We start from the raw sequence: 13,516 nt of genomic DNA, 5'->3' as shown, positions 1-13,516 counted from the left end.
GACATAGGTGACATTCCCAGTATTAAACTCTGAAAGAAACTGAATACCTATTTAATGGATCTGAAAATGATTAGCAGTCCATCAGATCTAAGATGTCCCATTGCTTTAAAAAAAAAATAAGATGCAAATAATTGAGGTTTGATATAAAAATGAAAATGAATGGTTGAGGAACTCCAAAGCTTTTAATAATTAATACATAAATCTTCTGGTAATTTAAATTATGGGTAAAGTAACTTAGACCCAGTATATTAATTCACCTTGAGAGTGGGTTGACTTAAAGTTTCCTTTTTAGATATGCATGGTTTACTCAGTAATAATAATAAAAGACAACCACAAAATTCCACATACACAGCATCACTCCCTCTGAACCAGCCCTAGCATGCCAGGTTGCAGAGCTCTTAAACCCACACACCAAGAATTTAACTTGAGTTTGGCTGGGGGACTTGGATGAGACTTTCACTATTCAGACACAGAAAATATTAATTATCATCGAATCTGTCATTATCTTCCCATCCCCCCCTCCACATCCTCATCTCACCTATCTGATACTTTTTCCCTCCAGCCAGCAAAATGAAAAGCAGTGATTTGCTGAGTGGATTGTGGTTTCACTCAAAAAGAAAAGGGGCCAGCTGTGTATACCTATTCAAAGTAATCAAAACAAGGAGATGGGAAAGATATCCTTGAAGAGCCCTAAGGCAATTTTTGTTGAAAATCCAGAAAATATGATTTCTTTAGAGTGGCTATGAAAGAAAGATAGAGAGAAAGAGGGTAAAAAGTGAGGGGAGGGGGCGACAGGGACTAAAACAGAGAAAGAAGGAGGGAGGAAAGGAGAGGGAGAGAGCAGAAGGCAGAGAGGAGATGATGGGGGGTGGGCAGAAAACAGACAAGGGAGAACTAGAGAAAAAGAATAAGAAAGAGGAAAGAAATCGAAGGAGAAAGGAAGCAAAAGCAAAATGAGGCTCAAAACCACGTGTCTGATGCCCTCTCCCCTACTCTCCGTGACTTCTGAACTGCGTGTCCAGGCAGATAAAAGTGTGCAGAAGCAGCAGTCAGAGTTGGCCTGGCACCCTGAAAGAATACACAAACGCCTACAAGATATGATTTCAGGAGCGCCTGGGTGACCCACTGCCCAAAATAACACCATTCATCCACTGGCTGATGCCTAAAATTCCACTGTTCATGCTTCATTTATTTTGGAAAGCGCTATGATGCACACTGACATTGCCCTGAGTTAGGAAACTCTTTCAGCCTATTTGCAACCCTTTCTGATCTTCTTGTGGGTGACTTTCAGAACCTTTCCTGGGTGCTGGTTTGGACCCAGGGATAAGAAGAAAAAATATGAAGCTAATAGATACATGAACAGGAAAAAGAGTCAAACCAGAAAGCTGAAGTCATGGAGGGCAAAAATTTGCCTACTAAACTAGTGCTCAATGCTTGTGAAGCCTATACAGTAATCATTTAGTTGTATAGCCATTCCCTTCTCCAGGGGATCTTCCCGACCCAGGGATGGAACCCAGGTCTCATGCATTGCAGGCAGATTCTTTACCATCTGAGCCACAAGTGACGCCCATTTAGAAATTAAGGAAGATGAAAAAAATACCAATTAAATTTTGATTTTATATTTATAAAGTTATATATGGTCCTTACAGGCTTTTATTAGGTAAGAAGCAGTATTGTTTAGTGTTTAGGAATAAAGACTTTGGGGCCAGACTCCTAGGTTTGAACCCAGATCTACCACTTATTAACTGGGTTGCCTTGGACCAGTTACTTAACCTCTCTGTTCATCAATTTCCTTATTCATAAAATGAGGTTAATTAACAGTATTTACCTCATAGGATATATGTAAATGTATGTGAGGACTTTGTAACAGCATCTGGTTCATAGAAAGTCCTATTTCATGCTAGCTATTGGGTCTGAATTGGGTCATACACTGATTCCTAAAGACTTGACTGACAAGAGGAGCTTACTCATCACTCATCTCAAGGGCTGGAGATCACTTTCTCTAAATCACATGACTTCTCAGAAGAAAATGGATACTTAATAAAACTGGTTCTGGCTAGAATGGAAGAAGCGGATAAGTGGTTGCTGGATGGGCAATCACAGTGGCTGCTACATGCGTTATATCCATTCATCCTTATCATAACCCTATGATGCTGATCACATCATCCCCATATTACAGAGAAGCTAAGGCTCAGAGGGGTAAACTGACTGAAGGTAATGGAAAGAGCAATGATAGGCTTAGTGTTTTAAACCAGGCTGGTTGCCAGTCCTATGTTCTCTCCATCATGACCATCAGCTCTTCTTTAATGGAAGATCCAAGGCTTCTCCAAGTCTCCATTGGTGTAACTTTTCCTTAGCCCTAAGGAGGTACATGAGGGAAGTTTTTATGTCCTTGTTTCTACGCGGCAACTTAGGAGAGTGCAAAAATGGAGGAAGTGGATATGCAGGACATAAAATGGAGCCACAAATTCTTCAGTTCTTATTACTAATATATTTATTCAATAAACCGAGGCTCATCTCACTAGAGACATTCTTCTTTTTTTCTAATAGTTTAAAAAGCATTATGGGTATCTTAAGTGCTTATGAACAAGGAAGAAATGATATAAGTTTTGATGAACATTTGATAGCCCTTGACTCATTTTTCTAATATTTTCCATGAAAATAGGTATAATTGAGTTTTCTTCTTCCTGAATTAAATTTACATTTTACCAAGAAATCATCAGTTTCCTTTCATCTGTCAAATATTTTCCCATGGAGTTGTTTGTAGTGTTCCCTTATGATTATCTTAACCTTTTCTCCAGAAGTGATTGTACTCTTTTCTCATTCCTAATTTTATCTATTTCTGTCTAACATTAGTGATTTTAGTGCCTAATACTCTGCTTTCATATTAGTGATAGCTTTATCATCCTTGTTTGACTTAAAATGAATCAGGTTTTAGACAATTTGTATGTTTATTCCACTAACTTCTACTGTTATTTTTTCAATTTCTAGTTCCTCAATCCTTTCATTTTACTTTAATGTTCTTTCTCTGTTTTATAAAAATGAGAACTAGGTGATTTTTAGATAGTTTCTCTTCTGTAATGAACATAAACAAAGCTTTGCTGACTAGACCACATTTCCTTTTAGAATTTACCATATCTCATAGGCTATGATGTGTTTTCCTAACTAATTTTTCATTTAAAGTATGATTCTCTACATATATATACATAATATTTTCTCTTATACCCTCCTAGTCTGCTGCTGCTGCTGCTAAGTCGCTTCAGTCGTGTCCGACTCTGTGCGACCCTATAGACGGCAGTCCATCAGGCTCCTCCATCCATGGGATTTTCCAGGCAAGAGTACTGGAGTGGGGTGCCATTGCCTTCTCCACCCTCCTAGTCTAGAGGGACACAAAACTAAGTAGAACCCAGTTCACCATCTAAAATATCTTCAAGTCCAGCATGGCAATAGTCCTGTAAACAGTTGATACCAAGATAGGATTTATATTAAAAGCAAAACCCCTAAGTAGCAAAAGAGAAGGTGTGCTAATATCACTACTCCTTCTTGTCCTCTGCAATAGGAGTCCCACCCAACCATATAGATAACAGAAAATGACTGCAGATTCAGATCAGAGATTTTCCTAAAAACAACCCTGTGGTTTAATAGAATATTCAGAATATTCTAACTCCCTGTTTAGAGACCTCCTCTTCTAATTGCTCTGCCTATCTGAAGGACTAGACCCAGTCTACCCTTTTATTCACAAGTTGCCCCCTCTGTAACTTTCCTTTAAATACTGGGCTAAAGAGGAATCACTTCTCTGCACTGTTCATTCAAAGACAGGTTGATAATGTCCCTAGACACAATGTGAAGTAGCAGTCAGGGGATACTGCCTCAGTGTGATGAATTAGCTTACGTGAGTTCTCCTCCAGACCAGACAGCTTCCTTTGTTTCTGTAACTGATTCAGTGAGGTTACTCATACTACCTTTCATTGAGGGTTTACTATATGTCAGATATTGTATTCAATACTCTATATACATCATCTTATTTAATCCTTACAACTATGCTTTAGACAAGTAAAAATATGCCTATTTTACAAATGAGGAAAATAAAACTCAAAGAGAATGAATAACTTACACAAGTTAGTAGGAATTCCTCTAAATAGAAAGTACCAGAGCTACAATTTAAATGTAGGTCCACCTAACTCAAAGGCAGTGCTTCTAGCCACTAAACTATCATTCCTCTCTCTGCACCCTAGTCGTGTTGCAAAATATATTAGAGAACATTCTGGATTTCCTGAAATCTGCAGATTAACCAGGTGTGCCCTCTGCCTTGAACTGAATCACCCAGAGGAATGTTGAACAGGACAGAACAGGGCCTTGCTATAAGTTGCCAAGGACTATGGCTCCACTACACTAACTATCCGCCTTCTGGGTCAGGGATTGACAAACTAGTGCCTGTGGCTGAACATGGCCCACTGCCTGGTATAATTTTAAAAAAGCTTTATTGGAACATGGTCCCATCCATTCATTTATATATTGTCTATGGTTCCTTTTATTCCATAACAGCAAAGTTGAGTAGTGTAACAGACAACAGTAGTGTATGGTCCACAAAGTTCTTATATATTTATTATCTATTCCATTAAGTAAGAGGACAAGCTTGCTGTCTACTAGCCTAGAACATATATGACCTCAGTTACATCCTGAAAGGTTTAACTTGTGGAATTCCATTATTTTATACTATGTACACATTTCCTAAGACCCTGAACAGTGCTTGGCACTTTTCTCCTTTCACAATGCCATATTCAACCTGATGGAATGAGCACATGGACTATAATGAGATGGAGGGAGACAGGCAGTCCTCATAGCATCATTTACCACATTACTGAGATGGGACATCATGGGCCTGGGTGAGCAGTCTGCTTGGTCTGTATGTAAGTCAGTCCACTTCCCAGCATCAGCTTCTGGCACTCCATGCTGGGCTGAAGACCCAAGACGCCTTCTGACCTCCAGGCCCCTGCTGCCCTCCTCCCCACCTGGAGAAGTGGTGACTACTACCTAAAGGCTCACCTTGGAAACACTCTCTCTGATGACACAGATGATAAGTTGGTTACCCTTTGCTGCTCCTGAGCCTTGGTGTCATAGCATCATTTAAACTCCACAAAGATAGACCATCACAGAAAGAAAAGACATCAAGCCTAAATCGAGCAAGTAGAGGTGTGAGGGAAGGCATAGCGATAGAGGTCTTTGATAGAAGGGAAAGTCTTGTGTCAAACAGCCTGAAGACACAAAACCTGAAAAATAATATGTTCACAAATCAGAAACGTGTTTATGGATATGAAGAACTAAAGGCTGCCATTTGGCTACAGGGGCAAAGAAGCAATGACAGGGCAAATCTGGCAAAACAGAAGAAGGCTGTCAGAATTATAGCTGATTAAACAATGAGAGAGGCTGCCTGAAGAGGTAATGAGTTCCCCATTTCTAAGCATGTCAGAGCAGGTACCAATTTCCCTTTGCCAGCTAGCAGCAATTCCCAAATGGACTATGGAACTGGACTAGGAAAGCTGGAAACTACACTCTAATTCATGGATCCATGAGACCCATGCTTCCCAGTGCATTTGTTTTGATGTTGCCTATACATAGTTTTCCAGCAGTTGGTCTCCCTGATTGATAACTGGCTTTCAGCACTTCAAGCTATGAACTTTCATGTAGTCTTCTATATTCTGTCATTGGTCAAACATGTGCTAACTGCAGAGCCTAGTATGTGGCACATTTTGATTTCGGGAAGCTTGAGTTACAAAAGGACTTCCCAGGTGGTGCAGTGGTAAAGAATCCACCACTAATGCAGGAGGAACAAGAGACTCGGGTTCAAACCCACTCCAATATTCTTGCCTGGGAAATCCCATAGAAAGAGGAGCCTGGAGAGCTATAGTCCATGGGATTGCAAAGAGTTGGATAAGACTGAGCTACTGAACACAAAAAAATTAAGAAAAAAAGTTTGCTTCTAACAAAATAGAGCTATATTGTATTCTTATTTTTAACTTCATCCTACTCTCTGCATTTTTTCTTCCACCAAACTACAGACAACCCAAATCAATTTGTCTCCTTACTCTGAATTAACTCTTTCTGAAACATGCATGTGGTCTTGAAATTCCCCTACGATCTCAGAGTAGGAGGTGTTGTGTGTGCATAGATCTGTGTTACAAGGTGTCCCTTCATAGCCAGATAATGATATTGAGAACAAAAGCAGCATACGACCTGGCCCCCATCTCACATTCAATGTCTTGAAAACTCTAAGAGGGCCGGGAACTGTAAGAGAAACTGCCCTGGTTGGGCAGAAAGCCACAAGGCTACATGCTTCACACAGACCTCCTGTTCCATGTTATTTCCTCTCTACCTTTCTGTTGCCAAACCACCACAGTTCAGCTAATTCCTCCTTCAGCAGTGTCTCACCCAGCGCTGCAATTACAGTGGAGACAGAAATGGAGTTGGAAATGAAGTAATAAGGAGGCAAAGAGAGGAGCCACCATGATTCATCCCTAAAGCATCTGGGGTCATTAAATATATGTATGCGGTCCAGGAATCCCTAATTTTACCCACTAAGTTAAAAAAAAAAAAGGGGGTGGGAGAAAGAAATGAAAATTAGGTGTTTGGAAAAAACCCTGCCTCTGTTGGTCTCCTCCCCAGGAAGCAGTTTGCTTAAGGGGGCAGGTACATGTTCCAAGAAGAACGCCAAACCTGTCATCGTAAATAATCCCAAGGTATTATTTAGAACATCCATAAGCCAAGCCAAAGAATTGTTAACAATATCTGGTTTTTACACTTTACAGTGAATACACAAGATCTTTTTGCCCTAGACAACAACACTTTAGAATGTGCTTGAAGCAGTATTTGGCCACTTGTCCTATGGCCTGAAATTTTCCAGGATGGAAGGAGGAGGAACTATGACATCATAACCCAAGAATTTTGCTCATGGCCCAGTTTTACGGAGTTTGCTTATTCTACTTTTCAGTAGTTACTCAACACTGAATTGCACGCACTTCCCCTGCAACCAGCTTCTCCTGACTGCTGTATTCCCTAACAGAAGTGGAATCATCTTCCTCACCTCTCAGACTTCCAGTCATTGCTATTTTTAACTCCTTTTCTCATTCTCTTCCACTTCTGCAATTTCTACCCCAGCTCCCACTCCTAGCATCAAATCAAGATCCACTGCTGTTGCTTCTCTCATAGCTGTCACCCTCTCTTCATCCTCACAGCTGTCTCAAAAGTCCAGGCTCATCCTCTCTACCCATTCTATTGCAGCAGCCTCCTAACTGGCATCCCCTCTCCCCCATCCTTCTCTCCCCATTCCTCCCACTCAAATCTCTCTTCCCAGTGTTCCCTGGGTTAACAATCATATAAACTGCTCCAGGGCTCTTACTCGAGCAGCATTTCTTCTTTTTGCCACTTAAATGACTCCCATCCAATCCTTAAGGTTTATTGCCTTTAAGAAACTTTCCATAACCCCTTAGTTATGTGAACAAGATGTGCCGCTCAATACTGATACCTGCATTAAAATAATTGTATTTGCTTCTCCTTCTTGCTGAAGATTTTGAGGTTTGAGGTTGTCTATTTTCTTTCTTTGAATTCTCAATAGTTTACATACTGCCTGACCTATACAGGGCACTTCAGAAAAGTTTTGTTAAATGGATGCACTTCCTCATTTACAATTCAATAGTAGCTTCATTGCCACCAAGAAAGCACAAACACTTTATCCTGGTATCCAGATCCTCCCTCCTTTATCTGGCCCCATCCCTAGCCTTATCATTCCCTATCCCTTCATTATACTTAATAAAACTGCATCCACTCACTCTTCTCTGTATTTCCTTGCTCTTTCATGACCATATGACTTTATTTTTGTTGTACCTTCCACCTGGACCACCCTCTTCCTCTAATCCTCTCTTCACATCCCAGTTCCCCACCAATATCCTAGCTCCCTCCTTCAAAGTCATGTCATAAACCACTTCCTTTATGTTCCCCAGATAGAGCCACAACTCTGAATTTTCTCTGGTGTCAACTCTGCTCCAATGGCATAAGCTAACCGCACCTCAGAGCATAGCTGTGCATATGCTCAAATTGTGTGTGTGTGCGCTCAGTCACTCAGATGTGTCAGACTCTTGCAACCTCATGGACTGTAGCCCGCCAGTTTCCACTGTCCATGAGGTTTTCCAGGCAAGAATACTGGAGCGGGTTGCCATTTCCTACTCCAAGGAATCTTCCCAACTCAGGGATTGAACCCCAGCCTCTCATTTCCTGCATCGGCGACGGATTCTTTACCACTGCACCAACTGGGAAGCCCTACACTCAAATTAACTATTGCAAAACACACCCTTTATAGCAGGACTGTGTTACTTAGCTCTATGTCACTATACTAGACATATTGATATGCACACATTCATATCCAATGCATGTTTATTCTATTTGAACAGATCGCTTGAACCTGGCTCGAAATATTACTTTTGTGCATGCTGCCTGGTGTCTGAGCCAAGTTATCGAGTAGAAGCTTGATTTGGAGGAGTTCAGTCAAAAGAGAAAAGGCCTTGGGACTCCCTGTAGTTGATGCATTTTCTATTCTCTTCTTAGAGCAATCAAATAGCATAAATATGTACAGTGCCTTAACTTCAGTAAATTTTTGATAAATGAATGGTTTTGTGGGTTAAAATTATTACAGTCAATAATAAACTTCACTTTTATACATATATAAAAATCCACTACATGTCCAAGATATGCTCTTAGGAAAACTTACTGGCTTATATTTATTTTAGAAGAAGTATAGATTAAAATTAAATGGAAGGTAGGAATTGATAGCTATTCATATGTCCTTAAATATGATAAAAAAAATTAGTCAACTCTCTCCAAATATATTTAAATTGATGAGAAACACTTATTGGCAAGCTGAGGGACAAGCCTTATTCCTTAAAAAAAAAAGAAACAAACAAGAGGATGTAGCAAACCCTGGGGACTCTTTTGCAAAAAATTGTATCAATGGAGAAAGCTTACTGAAATTGCATTAGAAAATCTATACTCTGTTAACATGTTCTTAGAGAATTCTTGGTGCTACTACCTAAGACCCACACCTTAATTACTACTCTCCCCACCACACATGTGAGAGGCATTCAAAATCCAAAATTCAGTAAGTCCACCATCTCTTTGCATCCATGTTCTAAGTTCTGCATAATATGAAAAGCTCCAAGAAAGATTGGCATTGACTATGAAATTTACCCAGACAGACAAAACAAATAACAATTATATTTTTTTCCTATTTCAAAGAAAATAGTATTTTATGTAATGGACTTAGAGACTGGATTCCATATTCATCGTTAAGACATTTCCCTCTAGTGATTGTGTGATGTCTCATTCACCCAATATTTTCACTTTACGTTAGTTCCAAAAAATTATCAGAGCTTGGCAGAAACAGGTGAGAGTAATGGCTATCTCAGCTCTAAAAGTCTTCTCAGACTCCTGAGTCTGGTCAACTAACCCTTTCTCTAAACATCCCTTCAAGGATCAGAAAAAAAATTAGTGCAAAAATTTTAAAAATAAACGATTTGAGGTATCAAGGCATTTGGGGTACAAAATAACCTGTCATCAGGCCATCTTCAGCTTACATGTTTTTTCACTGGCTTTCAGACAAATGCAACATTATTTCCACATAGGAGTAGGCAGACATCACCTGAGTCATCTTTTTTGTGCTGGTCAATGGAAAGATCCCGGGGCAACTTCTAATATGCCTGGGCACGTTTAAAAATTCTGTGGGTGTCTATAAGTGTGCTTTTAATTTAATGCTTTGTATGTTTTGAAAGGTTTTTGGACCATTTTTAAGGTCTTCTTTGAATTTGTTACATTATTGCTTCTGTTTTATGTTTTGGATTTTTCGCCGCCAGGCATGTGAGATCTTAACTTCCCAAATGGAGATCAAACCTGAACCCCTTCATTGGAAGGCAAAGTCTTAATCACTGGACCATCAGCGAAGTCCCTAATGCTTTTTAATTTAATGCTGAAAACAGAGACGCAAGCTAAGGGTCACCCCAATGCAGACACAAGGTGTGGAAGAGGCGGGCTCAGGGAAACTTGATAAGGCCCAGACACAGGGAGAATTCAGTGCTGATTTTCTACTCTAGGCTGATTAGTGAGGAACAGAAATAAAGAGGAGAGAAGTACTGGGAGATTCATCAGATGAGTGTATCAACTGTTTATTTTAAAATGTCCAGGACTAGAAACCTGAAATGGTGCTATTTGCAGCCTCTCCTACCGGAAATGTAGCTCAGCTAATAAAGAATCTGCCTGCAATATAGGAGACCCCAGTATGGTTTCTGGGTTGGTAAGATACCCTGGAGAAGGGAATGGCTACCCACTCCAGTATTCTTGCCTGGAGAATCCCATGGACAGAGGAGCCTGGTGGGCTACAATCCATGGGGTCACAAAGTGTCAGACATGACTGAGCGACTTTTGCTTTCACTACTGGAAATGGACTGACATGTTCCGTGTCTCACTGGGACAATGGTAGCAAAACTGGGTTTAGAACTCAAGTTTCCCAAGTCTTTCTGTGACTTCCAAAATTACACTGCCTGTTACATTCTAGAAGTGCAGTTACCCTGCAGAGAATAGAGATGAAGGAGGATATAGGAAACACTTGATTTTCAAACTTGTTGGTATATCTTTCCTCATCTAAATAAGATGTACTCCCCACAGGATCTAAACCCCTTGTTTTCATGTAGCAGCAATTGCTTCATCATACTGCAACTGACATTGCACTTGTCTAGCTCTTCAGCCATACTACAAGCCCCTTAAAAAAAAAAAAAAAAGATATATTTTGCCTATCCAGAGCTCAGAACAATGTTTAACATATAATAGGAACTCAATAGTTGTTGAATTAATAAACTGATTTTTCATTTTGTATAGCTACAGAGAGGTTCATCTTGTGTAGCTACAGAGAGCTATGACCAACAGGTGACAGCTTCAAGAGGAGCTTATTTCAACTCAGTACAGGAAAGACCATTTGAACCAGAGCTTCCCAGAGTGGGACAGGCAAAGTGAGAAGTAGTGAATTCTCTTTTACCAGAAGCCTGCAAACAGAGACTGGATAACCATCTATCCAGTTTGCTAAAGAGAAGGTATCTGCTTTGGGTGGTCTCCAATTTAGTGATTCTGTGATTCTATTCCATTCCAGATCCCAAGCCTCATCATTTTTCTAAGACAAGAATCTCTAGTGCCACCTTCCTGTAACCTGGGGTACTTTGTAAAGGTCCATCCTTGCCTAAGCCGACTAGTGAACTTGCTGATCTTATTTAGTATTGAGGCTCTGCAATTAATACCAAAACAAACAAACAAACAAACAAAAAGTAACTAAAACCCTACTCAATTTAGCAGTAGAGGTATAAAGTTGGGAAGCCACTAAATCTTGCACAATTTGATTTGAGTTAGAAAAATGATACTTGCTCACACCCCATTAGAGGCACAATGCAGACATAATAAACAGAGGTCTCAATATACACCAGTGGAAGAAAATATAGACCAATCAAATCTGTAAACTTATCAGAACCTTACAGATCACCTGGACTAAAATCCTCATATATAGAAAAGGAGGCATTTATAATCACACAGCTACTGCCTGGTAGAATTGGCACAAAATCCCGCTGATTACAAGGCCAGAGTTTTTTTCATTACCCAGTGCTGTGAAGCCCACTATAATATAACACTTAATTATACAGGTTCAGAAATACAAGTCAAAGCAGATCCCAGTGTAATAATAGATGCTAAAACTACATATGGGAAAAGCATGCTATAACCTGGTTAACTTATGATGTAAATAAATTATAAAGGGATTGATTGCACTGTATTTTTCCCATCAAGGACTGAGCTGTGCTCCTGTATCGTGTAGCTCATTTGTGCTGTAAACTCCAAAACACATGATCTCATTAAGAATCCAAACCAAATGAAAGACACGGGGCATCAGGGTAGATAAGAAAGACAGAGTACATAAGCACCTGGCTTTTGAATATACTAGCTTATTTAGACTGACCAACTACACTGCAAAGTAGTTATAATTATTTCTATTTTTAAAGATGAGACTGGGACTCGGAGACATCAACAGTTTAACTTCTGGCCTTACTACCAGTCAATAATAGAGTCAGGATTCAAATTCACATTTATTTGGTTCTCAAGCCCAGGGTCCATCCCAAGGGATCAGGACACCCCAGTCACCCATGACTTTGTAAAGGAGTTTAACTTAAATAAATAACTTTCCCACTTTGGGACTTAGATCATCTCTAAGGCTCATTCTAGTTCTAGAAGTTCTCTGATACAACCTCCAATATTCAAGATTCAAAAGAAGTTCTTATGTATATTCTACCCCAAAACAAATAATGTATCACATAAGCATGCACAATAACCAAGATATCTAGATCACTTTTTTTTTCTATTTCCTGCTAGCACGCATTTAGCTAAGTTTATCTGAAAGTTGGTACCAATAGATGGCCTTCAGTAAAGAAGCAACATGTTCACAGTTTCTTTATGCGCATGATGGGCAAGCTTAAGTGAAACATCTACCCTGTGCAGAACTTTGGAAACAGCTGCAGCTTACACAGGCATCATCATAAATGCAGGCTAGAGTCAGCTAGTGTTGAAAGAAAGAGGCCATCAAATGGATGGAGAACAACTCAGTTCTATACATTAAGGCCCAAGACTGTTCCTCTACCTTTGATCGAACTTATTTTTTTTTTTTGGCATGTATTTATTTATGTATCTATGACTGTGCTCGGTCTTCATTGAAGTGCTCGGGCTTTCTCTAGTTGTGGTTAGCAGGGGCTACTCTCCACTTGCAGTTCATAGGCTTCTCATTGAGGTAGCTTCTCTTGTTGCAGAGAATGGGTTCTAGGGCAAGCAGGCTTCAGTAGTTGTAGCCCACGGGCTCTAGAGTGCAGACTCAGTGGTTGTGGTGCACAGGTTATTTGCCCCAAGCCCTGCGGAATCTTCATGGACAAGGAATTGAACCTGCATACCCTGAATTGGCAGGTGGCTGCTTAACCACTAGGCCACCAGGTATGTCCTGGTTGAACTGATCTTAGAGGATAGCCCATGTAAAGAAAATAGCCCATCTCTTCAAGGCAGTGTGGTTTAGTGAAAATATCCCAGCCTAGAGATTAGGAGACCCAACTCTTCTGTTTACTGAGGACTTTACGAAGATGACTTATCTTTCAAGTGAGCCTCAGTTTCTCCATTTAAAAAATTAAAAATTAACCAACCCTACTGCATTTATTATGAGATTCTGTGTGTGTGTGTACATGTGTGTGTGAATGCAAATAATGAGTATGCAAAGGTCTTGCAGATTCCAGGACACCAAAATATTGGAAACAGACATTAATATTCTCTCTCTAGCCAAAATTTTCCCTGACTCATCGATTAATTCAACTCAAAAACAGAGATGAGATTTCTTTTGTTGGCTTTATCTTTATTTCTTCAGCATCCCCATGATAAGAAAAGTCTAGGTTTTGGTGTCACA

The 13,516-nt window shown here is 39.9% G+C and overlaps 1 protein-coding gene across 2 annotated transcripts in view; it reads right to left on the bottom strand.

Moving 5' to 3' along the window:
- Nucleotides 1-13,516, bottom strand: part of TPRG1 (tumor protein p63 regulated 1) — a 309,619-nt gene that overhangs the window by 44,952 nt on the left and 251,151 nt on the right. The window lies entirely within an intron of this gene.

Source organism: Giraffa tippelskirchi, chromosome 2, assembly GCF_054371585.1.
Source record: "Giraffa tippelskirchi isolate mGirTip1 chromosome 2, T2T-mGirTip1v1.2.pri, whole genome shotgun sequence".
NCBI classification, from domain to species: domain Eukaryota; kingdom Metazoa; phylum Chordata; class Mammalia; order Artiodactyla; family Giraffidae; genus Giraffa; species Giraffa tippelskirchi.
This window is presented reverse-complemented; position numbering and strand designations above follow the sequence as displayed.